General features: G+C 42.6%; 1 pseudogene; it reads right to left on the bottom strand.

Annotated features, from left to right (window-relative positions):
* Positions 1-21,086: 21,086 nt before the first annotated feature.
* Positions 21,087-21,204, bottom strand: LOC126413574 (5S ribosomal RNA; annotated as a pseudogene).
* Positions 21,205-21,696: the final 492 nt, after the last annotated feature.

Raw genomic sequence — 21,696 nt, 5'->3', positions numbered from 1 at the left:
CCTTTCGCGGGCAAGTGCTCTACCCTCTGAGTCTCTGAGTTTTAATCTGACAGCAAGTTTCATATCAGCGCACACTCCGCTGCAGAGTGAAAATCTCATTCTGGAAACATCCCCCAGGTTGTGGCTAAGCCATGTCTCCGCAATATCCTTTCTTTCAGCAGTCCTAGTTCTGCAAGGTTCATAGGAGAGCTTCTGTAAAGTTTGGAAGGCAGGAGACGAGGTACTGGCAGAAGTAAAGCTCTGAGGACGGGGCATGAGTCGTGCTTGGGTAGCTCAGTTGGTAGAGCACTTGCCTGCGAAAGGCAAAGGTCCCGAGTTCGAGTCTCTGTCCGACACACAGTTTTAATCTGCCAGGAAGATTCATCCTTAATCCCATGCCGCAAAAAAATTCCGGGTGCAAAAACCAGCCGGTAAGGTGATGGCATTGGCCTTCTTGGATGCAGAAGGGTAATTATGGTGGATTACTTGCAAATGGGCGTAACAGACTTTTAATTCTATTGCACCCTCCTGCGCCGCTTGAGAAAAGAGATAAAGAAAAAAAGGCGCGGAAGATTGACGCCTGTAGTTCTTTTCGATCAGGACAACGCCCCGACGCACAAAGCCCTAGCAACACTGGAAGCTCTGGGTGACTACGGGTTCGAATTGCTACGTCATCCGCCATATTGCCCAGATTTGGCTCCATCACACTGTTTTCTTTTCCCAAACCTAAAAAAAAGACCTCAAACGACGACGATTCGACAACGATAATGCTGTGATTATTAATGCTCTGAACGCTTACTCGGAGTCGAAATCGAAGACCTTTTATTTGAATGGTTTGCAGAAGTTATCTGAGCTTGCCTGCATGTGTATTAGTGTACACCGGTAGTATATTGAAAAATAAATCGGTATTATGACATTTCTGTCGTATTTGTCACGCTAGAAACTTTTCGACCCCCCCACCCCTCGTCGTATGTATAAAGAGGTGGACATTAAATCAGGCAAAAGACTGATAAGGATAACGTAGAAGAAGACTTTTTTTTTACATTTTTGTCACTTCGTAGGTGCTCGAGGATTCATTCGTAACACACCTTTCGACGTATTAATAGTACAAAATATGTCCCTGGCTTTGCATGCCGCCGATGCTACAGCTTTCTGAGAAAGTAGCAATAACCTGTTCGGGGAACGGTGCAACTTTAGAAGCGCAAGCTTGAGCGCCCGTCCCTGGAGAATTCAATTACTTTCCAGCACGGCCCGTCTGCTGGGACCAGATGTCTGCTCTCCGTGATAGAGTTAGCTGCCGCCCTGTCGACTACAATGTCCCGCTAGTTTCATCCATGAGCAGCCTCTCCCTCAGATTCTGTAATATCACCGACTGAGGTAACGGTTCGAACGAACTGCAAAGTACTTACACTCGTACATCTAAGCAGGTACCGCACACATTCCGGTTTGTATAATACTTTCCTGCTTGGAATAGAAATTACAACTTACTATGGCCGAACACGGATTAGAATTGAAAGGATGGGAGGAAAATTAGTGTTTAACATCCTGTCGAGAATGAGGTCATTAGTAAAGGATGGAGGAGATCGGCCGGCGAACCATCCCAGCATTTGCCTTAAGCGATTTAGGGACATCAATGAAAAACTAAATGTGGATGTAATGGCCGGGATTTGAACCTTCGTCCAGTCTCTTACCACAACGCCTCGGTTGAACAGTCACGTGAAACATCTATCGAGAACATGCTGTGATAGCAAATATGAGACTACGGGTTTCACAAGGAATGTTAAGAAAGATGGGAAGATATTTTTGCTTAGAGATAGTGACAGGGCGCAAATTCTAGAGCATTTGGTTAGTCAGTATCAAATATTCAGTGATGAGGGACGAAGATGTGAAGCACAAATGCGAAAAAAATCAAAAGCATCGTTCATTATGCCTTAGACAAGTACTTGACGAGCAAAGTCTTAAGGGACGGGTAAGGTACGAAATGCTCCGTAAACGAAGAAAGCTTCATCTCAGATCAAGGAGAAGTGAAAACCTAGCATCCTCTAATAATTTCCGGGTATGCAGCCGGTTCCCGTCGACATTCTGCCACGATATTTCGGCCCAGAGACGCCCGGCCATCATCAGGTGAGTACACAACTACTGAAGAGCCCAGGTGCAGTCGCGGTATTTATGCCGAATCTCGCGCATGCGAAATGTACTGGCATCCTACAGCGCATGCGTCAGGTGTTGACACACGCGGCATAGCCGAGTTGTACGTGCTGCCCTCAGTAGTGAAAGTAAAAGATCATCTAGTCATTGAGTATCGGATGACGCTGTCGATTCCGCTGTGATTATATAATTTTAATGACAGGATTCCAATTTTTGTCACGATTTATAAGATTATCGGCAAGACGTATTTCCACTGATTCTTTGATTAAGGAATCCCAAAATCCGGAAACCGGAGCTAAAATTTTCGTTCCATTGTATTCCATAGAATGTCCCAAAGAAATACAGTGCTCTGCTACTGCCGATTCTGACGGTTGCAGCAGACGGGTGTATCTTTCATGTTCTGTACATCGTTCATGGACAGTTCTTGTCGTCTGGCCAATATATGCAGAGCCACGTTTACAGGGAATTTTGTAGACGCCTGCTTTCTTCAGTTGTAAATCGTCTTTAACTGACCCAACCAGGGCCCGGTTCTTTGCTGGTGGACGGAAGATAACTTTGATTTTATTTTTCTTCAGTAATCGGCCTATTTTCGACGACACATTCCGGGGTATGGAAGGAACGCAGTTGATTAAAAGTCGTTATCAGCGTCCTCAGTGCCTTGCTTCTTGCTATGACAGTTGCGCATAGTCTTCCTTATTTGGCGTGAAGTGTAGCCATTCTCTTTAAAAACCTTCTCCAAGTGTTCTAATTCTGCATGGAGGTTTTCATCATCTGATATTACATGCGTTCGATGTATTAAGGTACTGAGAACACCGGCTGTTTGTGCTGGGTGTGGTCGTGCGGTAGCGTTCTCGCTTCCCACGCCCGGGTTCCCGGGTTCGATTCCCGGCGGGGTCAGGGATTTTCTCTGCCTCGTGATGGCTGGGTGTTGTGTGCTGTCCTTAGGTTAGTTAGGTTTAATTAGTTCTAAGTTCTAGGCGACTGATGACCTCAGCAGTTGAGTCGCATAGTGCTCAGAGCCATTTGAACCATTTGTGCTGGGTGATGGCAGCTTGACGCCTGGAGTTACAGATGTGCATGAGTCGGTTTCCTGTACACAGAATGTCCTGATAACCCATCATTTTTACGGCGTACTAGCACGTCTAGAAATGGTAAAGTGCCATCCAGGCGTCAAGCTGCCATCACCCTGCAGCACGTACAACTCGGCTATGCCGCGCATGTCAACACCGGACGCATGCGCTGTAGGACGCCAGTACATTTCGCATGCGCGAGATTCGGTATTAATACCGCGACTGCACCTGGGCTCTTCTGTAGTTGTGTACTCACCTGATGATGCCCGGACGTCTCTGCGCCGAAATATCGTGGCAGAATGTCGACGGGATCCGGCTGCGTACACGGAAATTATTAGAAGAAGAAATACGCCGGGAAAATTTCAGAAGTCATATGAAAACCTGGCTGTCAAACAAAAGTTGGACGAAGCGAAAATGAGGGTAAGGAGGACAATGTAAGAAGCTTTCAATGACTTTGAGAGTAAAATTTTGTCAAGTGAGCAAAAACTCTAACAAGGGGAGGCCGCCAATTGTGAAATTCAGATTCGATTCATACTGCTCATAATAAAAGCTGATGGCCAGAGGTGTAATGTGGCAAAGCACCAAGATGCACTTCTCAGCCGTTGTCGAGAAAATCGACAGTTAAAATAAACCGTTGCGGTGAAATACTCTCTACGATTAATAATTTTCTACAGCATCGTGGCGCAGCGATAAGCGCTCGGGTTCGTAATCCGAAGGTCTCCGGATCGAATCTCGCGCTATGCAACCTTTTTTTTAGTATTTGTTTTTTATAATTCAAATATATATATATATATATATATATATATATATATATATATATAATTCCCGGTAATCTGTTGCGACAATTATGCATATAATAAGTTGTTGAAAGTCGTTTGTCGTGGAAAAACTGGTGACTTCGAACATCATTATGTTTTCCGCAAACAAAGTTGTATTTCACAAATGTTATTAATTGTCTTCATAATGTTAACCACGTATAGTTAACGGAAGACGTAGAAACGATATTCCGAAACGAATACGTATAGCGTAAGTCAAACGTTCGAATTAGAATAGAGAACCCACGAACACAAATTTGCTGTGGCAGGTATGAAATATAAACTCCGTTACTCGCTCGTTACACTTGAATGACAGATGTTGAATGGGCCGAAACGAGCCGCCGCATAACAGCGTAGTTGCCTGCTAACTTCGAACGAAGGTAGATGCGGTCCCTAGCGCAACTTATAACATTGAGGAAAATCAGTGCGGACGGGACAGCTTTGGTACACCCTGTTAAAAAAAAAAACGGAAAAATGGAGGCGGTACAATTGGAGAGCGATCCGCCTTCACCAACATGCATAAGCAATTCATTAATACTTATATATATTTGAATTACAAAAAACTAATAATAATAAAATTCATGGCGCGAGATTCGATCCGGCGACCTTCGGATTACAAACCCGAGCGCTTACCGCTGCGCCACGACGCTGTAGAAAATCATTAATCGTCGAGAGTATTTCACCGCAACGGTTTATTTTAACTGTCGATTTTCTCGACAACGGCTGAGAAGTGCATCTTGGTGCTTTGCCACATTACACCTCTGGCCATGAGCTTTTATTATACGCAGTATGAATCGAATCTGAATTTCACAATTGGCGGCCTCCCCTTGTAAGAGATTTTTACCTTATATAAAATCAGCAAGCGGTTCGAAAACATGTATTCACTCACTCAGAGACCATACTGAAATCGAAACGAAAGATAACACAGATAAGGCCGAGATACTGAATTCGGTCTCCCAAAATTGTTTTATCGTGGAAGATCGTAACGCGGTCCCTCTTTTCAATCATCGTATCAACATCGAAATGTTGAGATAACTGATCGCGGAATAGAGAAACTAGTACAATCGCTTAGCAGTGGAAAGAGATCAGGACCAAATGATATACCTACAAGTTTTACAAAGATTATCGACTGAAAAAAGCGGAATTCATCCCGCGTTCAAGAAGGGCCCTAGGACAGTTGGACACAATTATAGATCTATATCGTTGACGTTAATCTGTTGCTGGATTATGGAACATGATTTACGTTCAAGAATTATGAAGTTTTGGGAGGACGAAATTCTCCTCTACAAAAAGCGACATAGGTTCCGCAAACACAGACCTTGCAAAACGCAGCTCGCTCTGTTCCTCCATGAGATCCACAGCGCTGGAGACGACGGCGCTCAGGTGAATGCCGTGTGCCTGGACTTCGGGAAGACATTTGACAGCGTCCCGCGCTGACATGTAGTGAGAAAAGTATCAGCTTACCGAGAATCGGTCCAGATTTGCGATTGTATGCAGGATCTCCTTGCAGATAGAACTCTGACGCTTTGACGAAGCAAAATCGACGTATGTGTAAACGTATCCGGAGTATCCTAAGAAGTGTGGTAAGACGGTTATTGTTTACAATGCGTATAAATGATCTTGTGGAAAGGGTCGGATGATTCTTGAGACTTTTAGTAGATGAAGCGGGTGTGTATAAGAAAGTAGCAACGCAGAAGAGAGCACTAGAATGAGATTTTCACTCTGCAGCGGAGTGTGCTCTGACATGAAATTTCCTGGCAGATTAAAACTGTATGCCGGACCGAGACTCGAACTCGAGATCTTTGCCTTTCGCGGGCAAGTGCTCTACCAACTTTTTTTTTTCTACCAACTTTTTTTTTTTGGGGTGGGGGGGGGGACAGGAAGGCAGGGTAAACAAACAATCTTTATGAAGTGTTGGCGGAAGAGCCAACACCGTGTTGCTAGAGGAGGCCGAAATGCACGCGTTTAATTACACGCAGACTGGCGTGAGGTCTGGAAAAGTTAAGGGAATTTTTAGTAGCAAATAAAGTACGTAGTTGATGTAATACTTAACTTTAATCCCTAAGAGGTGTACATCGGTCTGACGGTACAGGCATCACAAGTTAAATATCTATTGATAATGGCGCCTTGCTAGGTCGTAGCAAATGACGTAGCTGAAGGCTATGCTAACTATCGTCTCGGCAAGTGAGAGCGTATTTGTCAGTGAAACTTTCCTAGCAAAGTCGGCTGTACAACTGGGGCGAGTGCTAGGACGTCTCTCTAGACCTGCCGTGTGGTGGCGCTCGGTCTGCAATCACTGCCAGTGGCGACACGCGGGTCCGGCGTATACTACCGGACCGCGGCCGATTTAAAAGCTACCACCTAGCAAGTGTGGTGTCTGGCGGTGATACCACACTTTATTCGTACAATTGTGCTGTCCTAGGGATAAGAAAAGTATCGAGACAGCAAAAACAATTTGGAAACCATAAAATCAATGCAAAGGCCGCCCTCTTGTTTTTTCTTTTTTTTTTGTAACAGGAATAAAGTAAATGACAATGCTAGTCACGGGAGGGAGTGAAAATGTTATCATCTGCATCACAATCGCTGCAGCACGCGGCGTCGCATCATAAACATGGCAGAAAGCCATATAATCTTGACCATTTCTGCCAGTGTGGGCGGTATTTATTTCTCCTGCGTCGACCATTCGAAGGACCATTATCTGAGGCGGTTTCGGTGCTTACCATCGTTGTGTGTGTGTGTATTTTTTTTCACGTTAACGTAATGCAGTCATAACTGGCGCCAACAGGTAGGGGCCAGTTTTCTTCTCAGTGTGCTATAGGCAAATATAATTGAACCGCGCAGTACTGTCTCTAGTCGTTCTGCTGCAGGAGTCTTCCCAGTTCTGGGACACCCCAGCTGTCGGGCGGATTAACTGAGCTACCCAAGCACAACTAACGACCCGTTATCACAGCTTTAATTCCGCCAGTACCTCGTCTCCTACCTTCCGAACTTCACAGAAGCTCTCCTGCATACTCTGCAGAACTATCACTCCTCAAAGAAAGGATATTGCGGAGACATGGCTTAGCCACAGCCTGGGGAATGTTTCCAGAATGAGATTTTCACTCTGCAGCGGAGTGTGCGCTGATATGAAACTTCGTGGCAGATTAAAACTGTGTGCCGGACCGAGACTCGAACTCGGGACCTTTGCCTTTCGCGGGTAAGTGCTCTACCAACTGAGCTACCCAAGCACAACTCACGACACGTCCTCACAGCTTTAATTCCGCCATCTCCTACCTTCCAAACTTCGCAGAAGCTCTCCTGCTCGGTATGCAGGTAAATAAATGTAAGATCCTGCGAAAAGAAAGCCACTAGTGTACAACTATGCTATTAATGAGAAAACTTCTGGAAACAGTATCTGCTCTAAAGTATATATGAGCAACTATCCAGAAAGACCTTAAGTCGGATGACATGTAAAATAAACAGAACGAAAATCAGACATCAGACTGAGATTCATAGGAAGGATCTAAAGGAAATTGTTACTCATCCATAAAGGAAGTGGCTTATAAGGTGACCGATTCTTGAGTATTTTTTGTCGGTATGGGATCCTTACCATGTAGGAATGATAGAGATGATCCAGCGAACAGCTGCGCGTTTCGTCACGGGATCGTTTAGTCGGCGCGAGAGCTTTCCAGTGATTCTCAACTAGCACCATTGGTGGACGTTACTAGACACGCGTGCGCACCACGATGAGATTTACTATTGAATTTAGAGAGAGTACTTTCCGAGAAGTATCGGACAACATATTACTTCCTCCCACGTACATCCACACGAGAAAATCCGAGAAATTAGAGCCAATACAGAGGCTTAGCGAAAATCAGTCTTCCCACGCGCCATTAACGAGTGGAACAGAGTGGAGCGTATCAGTTAGTGGTACAAGAGGTACCCCCTTCTACAAACCATGAGGTGACTTGGGGACTATAATGTAGATACAGGTTGAAAGCAATGCATTGCTAATTCCTGCAGTTGTTTAACGCATTGTTCATGATGGTATTTTGGGGCCTTTACGTTCGGTGGCCCAAACGATGTACATACAGTGATTGTTCTAGTGTTAACCCACCCGTTTGACTTTGGAGGTTGTATGAGTGTATCAATACATATAAATTGAAAATTCGGAAAACTTTTTGAGCAAAATTTCATTCCGTTCTGTAACATACGCACACCCATACAACATACATACAGTTTACACATACAAAACATTTTTGTCTGGGACAACGTGCTCTCCGTAGGACGATGTCTCAGAAATTAATTAATAAGTTTCCTATCTCCCGTTTCCGACCAAGGTTTTCGGGAGGTTTCCCTTGATGGTACGGTGAATACCAGAACTGGTAAGTCTCTTCCATATATTCCCAATTAGCATCACCATCTGCCCCACTATTGGCTTGTCTAATACTTGGCTGAATAGAGACCAACACTTTAGGGGTCCAGATCTCAAACAGCCCTCTCTAATTCTTGGAGGAGATAAAAAAACCAGTATTACTCAGTTATCTTCAAAAGGAGAATAGCAAATACCGTTGTCTACAACATTTACATGTAATTCAGATGGTCATAACAAAAAAGTAATCAAAAAAATTAGGTGTAGCAAAGATATGCATCCGAATATTACAGACGCACCGCCACGAATGACAAACCGTAAGGGGAAAAGAATGCGAAATTGCAATACTTTGACGAAAACATTCTAAAGTCCAAAGTATAACTGAATGGGTGTTCTCAGTATAACTAATTTTGGGCACAGTTGTTGAGAAATGTTATATGCATAATCACATGACATTATACGTTTTTAATTATAAACAATTCAAATTTTTTCCATAAGGTGCGTGCAAATGTTTCTTTTTTGAAAATGTTATTAGAACGAAATTAATGTATTTTTGTTCAAATTTTGTATATCATTATTACAAATATCTGGGGAACAGAAGTTTGATATATTCTTTCGCTGGATTTTTACAGCTCTGCAAATAATTCTGAAAAAATGCACCAGATTTTGGTGAATTTCTTTTACATGAATGCCTAAATATTGCATTAAATGAAAATATTTCCACAGAATGTTTCACCATAATACTGACTCATTGCATGCCTAATTCAAGTACTCTAACGTCAGACTTTTGTGAGGAAAAGATACATAAACTTTCCAAAATTTAAGTTACGGAAACCTGAATCAAAGATATGGCAGTCTTTGTATTAGGCCTTAGCTTATCTGGATGAACTAGAGCAAACCCTGTGCATACTCCTCTTCATCTTCAAGCTGTCTTCGCTTTGCTTGCCTTCCTTGGTTAACCTGATTTTCAAACTAAGTAGCAATAATTCCAGTTGGAGCAATTCCCCTATTATCGATATCTTTCTATATGGACAGTGTGACAGCGTCTGGACTAAATCCTACCCTCTGTAGAGTTCGTAGTCTGCCACGGTTATAAAAGTGGAGTAATTACACTTTACTCGAATGAGGGATCCTGCAGATTTTAGTAACTGATATACACACAACTTTTGTAAAAGTTACTCCTTTTCATCCACTTGTAAACAACACTGTAAACCAAAGAACACCCATTCAGTGGCAGTGATGCTATTTCACAACCTTCTTGATGTACTACACAAACATTTCCTGCTTTGCCCTTGGATAATACTACAAAAAAATTGTGCAATAAGTAATACGAGGAAATAATGAAAAAAGAAGGAGGTGTAGTCCTGGGAAATCTTTTGTTGATTATCATTTTGTCACATTTAGGAACGAAATTTTCATGAATTGAAACTTCAATACCATGTGGTAAATTATCGCTTGCGCCTGTGTCCCGCATTTTGCGTTGGGTTGGCGTGGTTAAATCGGATTTGGCATGTTAATTTGAAGGGGTGGCAGGATGCCCTTCCTGCCGCCACCCCATACCCCCCAGGACGGAATCAGAGTACCCCATCTGTCTGCGTCCAGTTTAAATCGTGGAAAAGTGCGGATGTGTTTTAGATGTCTGTGAATCGTGGAACTGAGGCGGGACGTGGGGTCCAGCCCGGTATTCACCTAGAGGGATGTGGAAAACATCCTAAAAACCACATCCAGGCTGGCCGGCACACCAGCCCTCGTCGTTAATCCAGCGGGCGGATTCGATCCGGGGTCGGCGCGCCTACCCGAGTCCAGGAAGCAGCGCATTAGCGCTCTCGGCTAACCTGGTGGGTCAATACCATGTGTTAAACGAAGAGCCAATAAAAATTTTTCTACAATTTCGTCGCTTTCGCATACGGCTCTCCTTAAAGAATTGTGGCTAACATCTGCCTGGAACGTGATGGCTGCACATATGCTCTTTTCGCCGGAAGAATGCATACCAACAAATAGGTGATTTTATAGAAGTGCCGAGAAGAGCATTTATTGCTTCGACCTGAGTCACACAACTTAAATAAGAATTGCGTTAAACCCTGGAAACATTGACAAAATGGGGTTTCTACTACTCTTGCTCTATGTGACCCAGATCATTCCCAATTTTACAAATACGCGGCATCTCATTGTTAGATTTAACAAAATGTAGACTATGAAACACAACACGATGAACGTCAATGGCTTCAGCGTCGAACTGGCAACAGCATAATGAAAAAAGTAAATCGACTTTCTGCATTATACTTGCGACCTGATACTAATCTGAAGTTCGGCATGTGAGGTGACGTGAGCCTAACAGAGCAGCCTGATCAGTGTTCAAAATGGTTCAAATGGCTCTGAGCACTATGGGACTTAACATCTGAGGTCATCAGTCTCCTAGACTTAGAACTACTGAAACCTAACTAACCTAAGGACATCACACACACATCCATGCCCGAGGCAGGATTCGAACCTGCAACCGTAGCAGTCTCGCGGTTCCGGACTGAAGTGCCTAGAACCGCTCGGTCACCGCGGCCGGCTCCTGATCAGTGTGACAACCTGAAAATGTTGATGAGTCAGTTTTGCTCTCGACCAACAGTTCACGCGTTTGGGGCTTGCGGTCTTGCTTGTTTGAAAGTAGTTCGATATATCACGTGGTTATTTTCTTGTCTGAAGATAGTGTGGTGAAGTCGTAAACGGACCCTGTGCTGTATTTATGATGTTGTAAAGGAAGTTACTTATCTCTAACCGGGGTTTACGCTGTTGAGCAGACACTCCAATACGTAAGGGTTGGGTGAGACCAACCCAGTTCATTTACTGAGTTGATGGTTAGTTTGTACTACTCCGCGCTCAGGTAGCTGGCCATGTGCTCCTGCACGGTGCGGTAGCAGTTCAAAGGTGTCTCTATCAATGAACGCTTGGGAGCTGGTTATTACATCGCTGATTCCTTTATGTAATTCCGTGCTATTATACCTTCGCAAATGGTAACTTCCCCTGAAGCTTAAGATTAAATTTTCGAGGAATCAGAATAACATATTTTAGATTATGTTGCTACGGTTTATAAAGCTGAATGTATGTTGGAATATCCTTACAGGGTCGTAAAGTCTTTCTCTTGCCTATAGATTCAATATATTGCACGCAAAATCTTACGTCTTATGAACTCATTCTTCAGAGCCATACTGTTCTTTGTACTCAATCTTTTTGAGTGACACATTGATCGCCGCCATCTTGTTATGTTACGAAAATTATGTGCGCCGGTCACAGTCACCCCCTGACAAACCGCCACTCATCTACAGGGCTAGCACTGAGAATTATAAATAATAAGTAGAATCTCTCTGCATACCAGTTAGGTTTTGAGGAGGCAGGTCGTCGCCTGGTGAGCTGCTGCTACTAGACACTGTGTTGTACGAGACGAATAAAGGTTGCAAATGATCTCGCTGGTAAGTAACTGTTTTCCTCGTTCGGAATTTATGTGTGTACAACAGGGAAGACAGCTCCACTCCACAGATGCTATAAGTGGGAAGTTAACACATGTTCAAAGTAATCTATTGCATGGGTGTCACCACCGGAAACGGAAACCGGGATGGGACCCTCCCGCTATTTTTTGTAAAGCAGTTTCAATTTTTTTAACCCTTTGTTGACAAAAAACTACACCATGAACCGAGGGCGCCCATAAGGTAGTTTGTAGGGGGGGGGGGGGATGGAGTACGGGGGGTGGCTAGACCAAGGGGTGTGGAGTATTTTTAGGTATTTTGGTAGACGAATAGCTACTTGTAAGTAGATTTAAAATGGTTCCAAACCTGGGTAATACCGACTTCTGAATCATTTTCTTGAAAGAAAAACACCTGACGTCTTTTCCGTGAGCGAATATATCCAAGCTTAATTAATTGCACATACTACAAGCTTTTATGTAATAAGAATTAATGGTTTGCAGGATTTACTAATGTGCCTGTAAATGAAATACACTTACATTGCCCAACCAAAAACACAGTATTCCATGTTTTAATGAATTGTGTTGGTACGACTTCGAGTGATGGAGGACCGGCATAGACAAACACGAATCTGTTTAGTTTTGGTGTAAACTTGAAGGACGGATGGCCAAGTGGCAGATGCCTAACAATCGAAAGCCATGCAACAATAATTTACTGTTCGTTCTTGGTGTAATAGTAAAGTAATGGTCACTAGATATATCAAGAGGAATTCTTACGAAGAGAGTTCAAGGCAGTTTATCACTATTGTCTTCTTTTAAAAGGAATGATGGTAAGTAAATACATATTACAAAATGTATTCCAGTTTTCTCAGTTTTACCAGTGTAACGTTGTAGGACAACAAATTTACAGGAATTTATCAACTGATTTTTAAGCTGTTATGCAGCACGTCGCCTTCTGTATTCTATACGTAGTATTTCCTCTTGATTCTTCCTGCAAAAGGTTTATAAAAAAACTAGCAATTTACCCGTCGCGGCGGAGGGTATTCTTTGTAATGTTTGCAGCGTTCTCGATGTTTTGAAAGAATACATCTACTAGACACATTGTTCTTTCTTGCGAATAATATTCACCTTCTTAAACAAATGCAGTATCTAGAAATGTAAAGGTCTTCGTCTGTTACTTTTATACTCGATAATCGCAAAATGCGTTTTAATCCAGCCTTAAATCGGCACGATCTATTGGTTTTAAATATATGGCCTGAGGCATCCACAATTCTACAAAAGGTGGTTTTAGGTCCTAACTTAATAACTTTTTTCAGGGGGATCACCCGTTTGGACCCCTTTGTGATCTCTACCCTACCTAGTGAATCGTGTCTTCCCCCCTCTCACGTTACCTTAGTGCTGGTGAAGACTGTGATCTATTGCTTTATCGAACCTGTTATACATCTCAGAGATGCAGTCCCTTATTTTTTTAAGTTGCGCTGAATTTGTGAATATGTGTGCTGTGTGACAATTTTTCTACTTATTTTCGAGTCATATCGCGTTACTAACTTAGTTCTCTGGAGCACTGAAAATCCACATTTAGCATTCCTACAAAGCATCGGGACTTATTTGTTACTACCGATGTGAGTAAGAAGGGCCTCTTTATACACATAAATACACAGACGCACAAACACACAGACGCGCACAGATACACACGCACACAAACACACTCGGCTTTCGAGTTGTTCCAGTTGCACCCTACAAAAAGAAATCAAGGAGGTATCAGCCCAGTAAACAAATGGTTTTGAAACAGGATGTACTCTTCTTATTCACTGATAATGTACAGTTCGCATTTGTAGAAAAACTCGACAGTAGTTTATCGATGACTGTTTCACAAAATTTTCATCGACCCGATTGGGACAAAACACATAGCAACGAACTTATCATATTCTTCACAAGGATCTATGAAGAACTGCAGAGAGAGTGCATTGGTGAAATACTCGTAAATGTGCCGTAAGCTAAACCAAAAAATTACGAATAAGCTTAAAACATTGAGAGGATGAAAGTAAATTAAAATTTAGTTTGTCATTTTATCATATTTAGGAACGATTTCACAAAAAGTAACCAATTTATTCAAGAAGACTGAAATAAATTCCCTTTTTCACAAGCAAGCTAAAACGCTGTATAGGCTAGGTAAAAGCAGGAAAAAGTAGTAGCATCTAGAACGCAAAACATGCTACAAGCGTTTTCTTTGTGCTTCACTGTCAGACAGGCAGAAGCTTGTACTCACCCCTCAAAGAGGACGTGGATGCGAATCATCTGATTCTGATAATTCTTCAATAGCTAACTGCAACTGAAGACGTACCGTAAATAACGTAGATGAAAACGCAGAAGTTACCATCTTCTCCTTTAGACAAATTCGAATTTAGTTTACATCCTAAAACATCTCACGGCGTGCTTTATGAAAAATCTGAGTTTATCAGTCATAATTTTTTTCACCAATTTTCGGCAGAATGATAGAAGATCGTTGCAACTGCTCATTTCGTTGTTCATCCTTGTCATATCTTCCACAAGCAAATATACTATTTAGATTTTCTGTAATTTAAGTGTCGTCCGAAAAAAGAAGTGCAAAACTGTAGCTATAAATGTCAGCAGAGTTCTACTTCCCGTTGTTCATTTGCATCTCTTCAAAATACGTCTTATACTGATGTGAAATATGTGTTAACTTACAAGGGAACCTCCCCATCGCACCCCCCTCAGATTTAGTTATAAGTTGGCACAGTGGATAGGCCTTGAAAAACTGAACACAGATCAATTGAGAAAACAGGAAGAAGTTATGTGGAACTGTGAAAAAATAAGCAAAATATACAAGCTGAGTAGTTCATGGGAAGATATACAATATCATGGACATTGAGAATGCAGGAGCGCCGTGGTCTCGTGGCAACGTGAGCAGCTGCGGAACGAAAGGTCCTTGGTTTAAATCTTCCATCGAGTAAAAAGTTTAATTTTTTATTTTCAGTTTATGTGACAAACTCTTATGTTTTCATCACTTTTTTGGGAGTGATTATCACATCCACAAGAAAACCTAGCTCGGGCAAGGTAGAAGAATCTTTTTACCCACTCGCCAAGTGTACAAGTTAGGTGGGTCGACAACATATTCTTGTCATGTGACGCACATTCCGTCACCAGTGTCGTATAGAATATATCAGATGTGTTTTCCTGTGGAGGAATCGGTTGACGTATGACCTTGCGATCAAATGTTTTCGGTTCCCATTGGAGAGGCACGTCCTTTCGTCTACTAATCGCACGGTTTTGCGATGGGGTCGCAAAACGCAGACACTAAACTTATTACAGTGAACAGAGACGTCAATGAACGAACGGACAGATAATAACTATGCAAAAATAAATAAAGTGAAATTTTCAATCGAGGGAAGACTTGAACCAAGGACCTCTCGTTCCGCAGCAGCTCACGCTACCACAGGACCACGCCATTCCTGTGCTCAAATTGTCCATTATGTTGCGTATGTCGCCCATGGACTACTCAGTTCGTATATTTTGCTTATTTTTTCACAGTTCTACACAACTTCTTCCTGTTTTCTCAATTGATCTGTGTTCAGTTTATCAAGGCCTATCCACTGTGCCAACTTATAACTAAATCTGAGGGGGGTGCGATGGGGAGGTTCCCTTGTTAGTAAGACTCCTGCGATAGATACACAAATGTCCAAAATCCGAGGAATAAGAAGTACAACTACGCCTCTCCAGGCTCCCTGTTCTCTCTTATTTCGTTCTCGTAACTCTTACGAGAGAAATGCAATAGTGGCAGCAAAATTGTCGCACACAAGTCCTCTGAACTTAGACAGCAGTATTTCACAAGAATAGAGTTGCCTTGCTTCCCAAGACTGCCCTTACACATGCGTGTGGATTATACAGACGTGCTATAATCTAGCAGCACGCCCCAGAAATCTTTCGATTTCTGCTATCATGCCTAGTTAATAAAGACTTCAGACACTAGAACATTATTTTTGAATAAACACACAACATAAATTCAATTTTCACCAAACCTTGTTTTCTGATAGAAGCTTACCACTTTAACATTTTGAATCTACATATTGCAAGGTATCACACCGAATATTTTAAGTAAATAAGTAAGTAATATATTGGAACTACCTGCATTTCTATGAAGCCTGACACAGTAACCAGTTCTCCATGACTAAGTGGGTACTGTGGTCAGTGCCTTCGCAATAGGTTCTCATGTTTCTTGTTCTGATTTCAACGAACGTTTTCTATGCATCTTCACACTCTACTATCTGAAAGAATACCAACCGGCTGCAGCTTGCAAGAAACTTCCCTCCGCCCCCCCCCCCCCCCCCCACACACACACACGTTCTAAACCTTAACAAATGTCTCAGTTTAGCAATTGGGTAGGTAGGTGGTGGTATAAGGGGCGTAAGGTAAAACTGGGCACGCTTTCGCATCCGAGTTTTGTGATAATTAAGCCAGACCGACCTTGAACTGACTTAGAGAGCCGCCGCGTAGAAATTCTTCCTACCTGTTATGTGGAGATGCTTTCGTAATTTTATGTACCCTTGCAGAGGCGTAGCAGTGCTTCGGATTCTCTTTCAGAAACGTCTGCACGAACGTCGTAATGTTTGAGCTTGGAACGTACCAGGATTATATGGTCGAACATAAGACAGATAGTAGGAGATCAGTATTTAGTTTTTTATTGATATGAACACATCTTGTAGTACCTGCTTTTGTTCATACTAACTTTTCAAAGTGGCAACCGTCAGTCTCAACACATGCGTTATGCCACAATACAAAGACAGAATTGAATTCTGGGTACATAATCATTTAGACCCATAGCTTGAACATATCATGGTGCGGGTACAACTGTTGTTTCACCAGTATTCTTCGCCTGTGGCCATTGAACCTTCCATATCATAATTATGTGTGACTCAGTGTTCTGTTGCATGTCTTTCGATTGGACACCACTTCGGCGATGATGATGATGATGTTGGTTTGTGGGGCGCTCGTCAGCGTCTGTACAAGTTCCAAATCTTTCCATTTCCTGTCTCGCCACTTCCGGAATGATAATGAGGTAATGAGAACACAAACACTCAGTCCCCGGGCGGAAAAATCCCCGACTCGCCCAGGGATCGAACCCGGAGCCCCGTGATCCAGGGACAGTGACGCTAGCCATTAGACCACGAGCTGCAGACACGTCACTTCGGCGATCTGCGTGTTCCTAAACTACCCCAGTTATCCCCAACCGGGGGAAGGGAGCATACAGTATAACGTGGAATCCGAACCACGTGTCGTTTCTGGCGCAAGTTCATATCGTTGAGAGGGGAAGCCTAAGTTAAAGGCAGACTGAAAAAAATCCGTAGTCCGACCGGGATTCGACGCAGGATCTTTCTGACGGCAGTCACGCACTTTACTACTAGGCCACCAGTTTCGACACAGGTAACCTCAAAGGTTGTTCCTTCCGAACAACCAGAGCCCCATCTTCAAATTCTACTCTGTGGCCAATTAATCTAACAATCTTGAGAGACGCTTTATTGCTCGAAAGACTCAGATCCTCGTAACTGCATATCGACAATGAGAAAGTGCTTCGGTATCGGGATCATGCCTCCTCACAACATTCCCCTGCTCATTCACACAGATTTCCGGGAAGAAAATCCTCCGGAACCACACAATAAATGCACGTCAGAAAATTCACTGCATCTTAAACATCTCTCGGAACTCATGTATAACCTCATTGTGGGAGTATGGTAGAGAATTTCTTCATAAACTTGTCACTCAAGCCGCCGTTGAAGGCAAGCAGTTTGAAAGTAATTTTTTCCAGCAGACGTCAAAAAATCCTCCGAGTTAATGAGGCTCAGATCACTTCTATGCAGCCAATGAAATACTTCAAATGCACTGCCATGTGTGTCTACGTGCTATACAAGTTGAGACAAATATATTCAAGAATGAGGCGAAGCTACTTTTGGGTTTCACTGAAGGCAAATGGAATACAGTCTAAAGGATGTTAAAACATCTGACATGGCAGTTTTCTGAATAAGGTTCAAAATAACTTGTTTTTCGCAAGTGCTCCTATGACTGTTATTTAACCGGCCCCCTGAGATAAAAGACAGACCACCTGAAATGGAAACAGATACGTTGCTTAGTAAAACAAATTCGCTTTAGAAATTTATTTGAAATTTAAAGCCAAAGGTCAAAGTCACAGCAAGTTAATGAGCACAATCACAGGCTGAAAGAGATCCTATTAAGAAGGGGAACGAAATGAAGATAAATAATTCATTTTACTTAAGATTCGAAGTTTCAGTGCTCTTAAATAATGCAATTACCTGCATAATGAGACTTGGAAAGTAGAATAATTAGGAAGTTGGGAAATATGTAATTCTATGGATGCTATTCATTATGCGACAGCTTGTAGTTAAAAAGAGCACTTAATGTGTAATTCTGTGTCTTCTACTTATTCACATTCTTCATTTAGCTAGATGAGTAAGCGAGCCGCCAGAGAAGTTTCTCGCAGAGAAACTTTTCGTTCCGCTCAAGCCTTGTGGTTTCACATTGTCCTTCCATCGGTCTTAATGAAACGCCACGATATTTTCTAGAAAATGAGGCTACCGACCATATGCGCGACTTTTAATGGTCTACAAGGGGGAATGATAATTTTTATGCTACATCCTCCTCTTCAACACTATAAACATGTAGCGACAGTATTTTCTAATGCACGACATATGGCATTCGAGAACCCCCACTCGTGCTAAACCTCCACAAATGTCTCAGTTCAGCCGGTGAGTCCGTAGATGGTGGTATAGGGTGCATACGGTGTAACTAGCCACCGAATTTTGAGATAATTAAGCCAGTCCTTCTTTGAACTGACTTCGTGAGCCGCCGCGTATTAATTCTTGCTGTTATGTGGAGATGCTCGAGTAGGTTTTGTTCCTTTGCAGAGCCATACCAGCTCGTCGGATTATGAAAGTGCAATACTACTATCCATGTTTTACGTAATAAAGCGGGAAGAAGATTTTTGAGCCGATTTAGGAAACACTGAGAATGAAATTGACCACACCTATTATAGGCTAACTATTAACGGTGCGAGAGGACGGTCTACCGCATGACTAGACCAAAAGGGTTCCTGTTGACTGTTGCCGCCTAAGTGTACAATCGGTTTGGTTCCTATAAGATAGGACATCTTCGGTTATGCGAAAGTAATTCATTTATTTATCAATATCAACGTTTCCTGGCATTGTAAAACCACCAAGAGATAGTATTTATGACCCGTAGGCTCCTCCTACCGTCAGAGTGGCAAAAGGCAAGTATTTATTAATAACAGTCATTTGATTCGCGCCAGAATATATATACTTTCCATACGTATCTACTTGCTGACGTCACGAGCGATTTCTGCGTCTGCACCGCGTCCCACTAGCTCTGAAAGTGCCAGATGGCCAACCGCCTCTGCCAGACACCGTGTCAACCTACCGCTCGCTCCTTACTCCCTCTGTAGGTCCTGCAGCGCTGATACATTCACTTCACGTATGTGATAAAGGATATCTCGAAATAAAGTAAAATGCCTACAAGCAGGTAATTCATTTTAGTTCTATGAGGGATCTGTTATAATTACATCATTACACAAGTGCAGAAAATAGCATTAATACCAGCAATACCAATAACATAATTAGCTAACTTAAATAACTGTGTATCTTCTGTAAAAAGATGACAATGTCCATTTTGTTCCATCTGCTTCCAAGCAAGGGTCAGAGACACTACGATTTCATAATCAGTGATTCGGCTGAAAATTATCAGGACGAGCCGACGAGCGACAATTAGTGCTTGTCAATCCTTGAGACGCCATAATTTTGTTACTTTGTTAAATGCCGAAACTGCTGTGGAGTAGTTGCAGAAGAGATGCCATCCAAATGTGTCTGTTGTCATCGCTCATTGCCATATAAACGAGAAAATAGGATTAATAGTATGCGAAATTAATTAATTGTTAAAGACAGTTACTGAAGTGTAAATCGATGTGTAGCATTATAATTATACCGAGGGAGAACAACAGCAGAAAAGGAGGCTGTAAATTTCAGATTTTTTCCCTTATTTGAAGAAAGAAGAAGACATGATCAGTTCTACAGAATTTAAGATTTTGATAGAAATGAAAGTCATACCCCCTCCCGCCCCCCCCCCCTCCCCTTTTACCATCCACCAACCCATCCACACATACATGGACGTTGACAACACGGGGTCGTTTGCGTGCCTCAGGGGTAAAGATGCAGGGACAACGGTCTGGGTGACTGACCGATGTGGTGTTGTAACATCAGTCAACAGCTGAAAGCAACGGGAAACTAACAGCCGTTACAGGATATGCAACAAAAGCTATATTGTTAAGTGATGAGGATTTTCCAGGGTAAGAATGATTTCTGGTTGGGGACTATTGAGGTCGATATAATAATAAACAAAACAAACTGCGGTTCTATAGATCGGAGCGTAGAATGTGAAATCGCTTAAGCGGGTAGATAGGTTAGAGAATTTAAAAAGGGAAATGGATAGGGTGAAGTTAGGTGTAGCGGGAATTAGTGAAGTGCGGTGAAAGGTGTAACAAGCCTTCCCGATAGGTCAGTACAGGGTTATAAGCTCAAAAGGTAGTAATGACGGAGTGGGACTAAAATCGAAGTCTTCCTCAGTAACAGAAACCCGACTGTGGAATAACCTTCTGCGTTATACTATTACATAATATTAGAACTGAGTAACGTCTCCAGTTTCACATAGTTAATGCCATACTTCCTAAAGCGACAATAGTCATTATCATTATCTCCGTGCGTACTGGTTACCCTTGGACATCCTTCTCCCCAAACACATCTTCCTCATTTTCCTGTATTCTTAGCTGGTGCAGTCTCGTGAAATTTCCTTTCCCCAGAACTCGCTATATCTGAAAACATCTGTTTGGTACACACATAAATTCATTTTATATTTACTATTTAGTATTGTCATTATTATTATCATTATTACTTTCGCCAGAGTTTAATGGCAGCAGGAGCAGCAGTGGTACAAGTACGGCCACTACTAACTTTATTAGTTATTAACTCCGTCCAAACGGGCCTGGGAAAGTCCAAACGGTACCGACCGACCGCCGTGTCATCCTCACCCACAGGCGTTACTGGATGCGGATATGGAGGGGTATGTGATCAACTATACCGCTCTCCCCGCCGTATGTTGGTTTACGAGACCGGAGCCGCTACTTCTCAATCAAGTAGCTCCTCAGTTTTCCTCACAAGGGCTGAGAGCACCCCGTTTGCCAACAGCGCTCGGCCGACCGGATGGTCTCCCATCCAAGTGCCAGCCCAGCCCGGCAGCGCTGAACTTCGGTGATCTGACGGGAACCGCTGTTACCACTGCGGCACGGCCATTGGCTTATTAGGTAATAGTCAGTATTATTTACTAACATTTCCACTACAGACAATCAAACCATTTTGATATTATTTGTCATATTAAAATTGTTATCTCTTAGGTAACTATGATGTAAAAAAGATGGCGAGCGAAAGCTAAGAAGACGTGCGCCATTCCTGAAAATTTATCTGCATCTAAAAAGGAAAATGAAAATATTTTATAGTGAGCGGACGCTAAAAGTTTTTAAAAAGGGTCTGGAGTGGCGACAAAAAATTGTCGCTGCTAACATAATTAGTCGCGGTTCCATGCAAATTACTGTGTGGAGAGTATCAGGTGGCAGTGTGTTGCCAATGTGACGTCAGGGCAGCTCGGTGCAGGGCAACGAACGAGAACGAGAGACTAGATGGCTGGTAGAACGTAAGCTATACTCGTAGACAGTGTGACGACATATCCATGACTTCACTAGCGAGAGTAATACGGAATGCTATTACGTACTAACACCTGATGATACAAATA

The sequence above is a fragment of the Schistocerca serialis genome, chromosome 7 (genome assembly GCF_023864345.2).
Source record: "Schistocerca serialis cubense isolate TAMUIC-IGC-003099 chromosome 7, iqSchSeri2.2, whole genome shotgun sequence".
Classification (NCBI taxonomy): Eukaryota; Metazoa; Arthropoda; class Insecta; order Orthoptera; family Acrididae; genus Schistocerca; species Schistocerca serialis.
The sequence above is the reverse complement of the archived record's forward strand: the minus strand, read 5'-3'. Positions and strand labels throughout refer to the sequence as shown.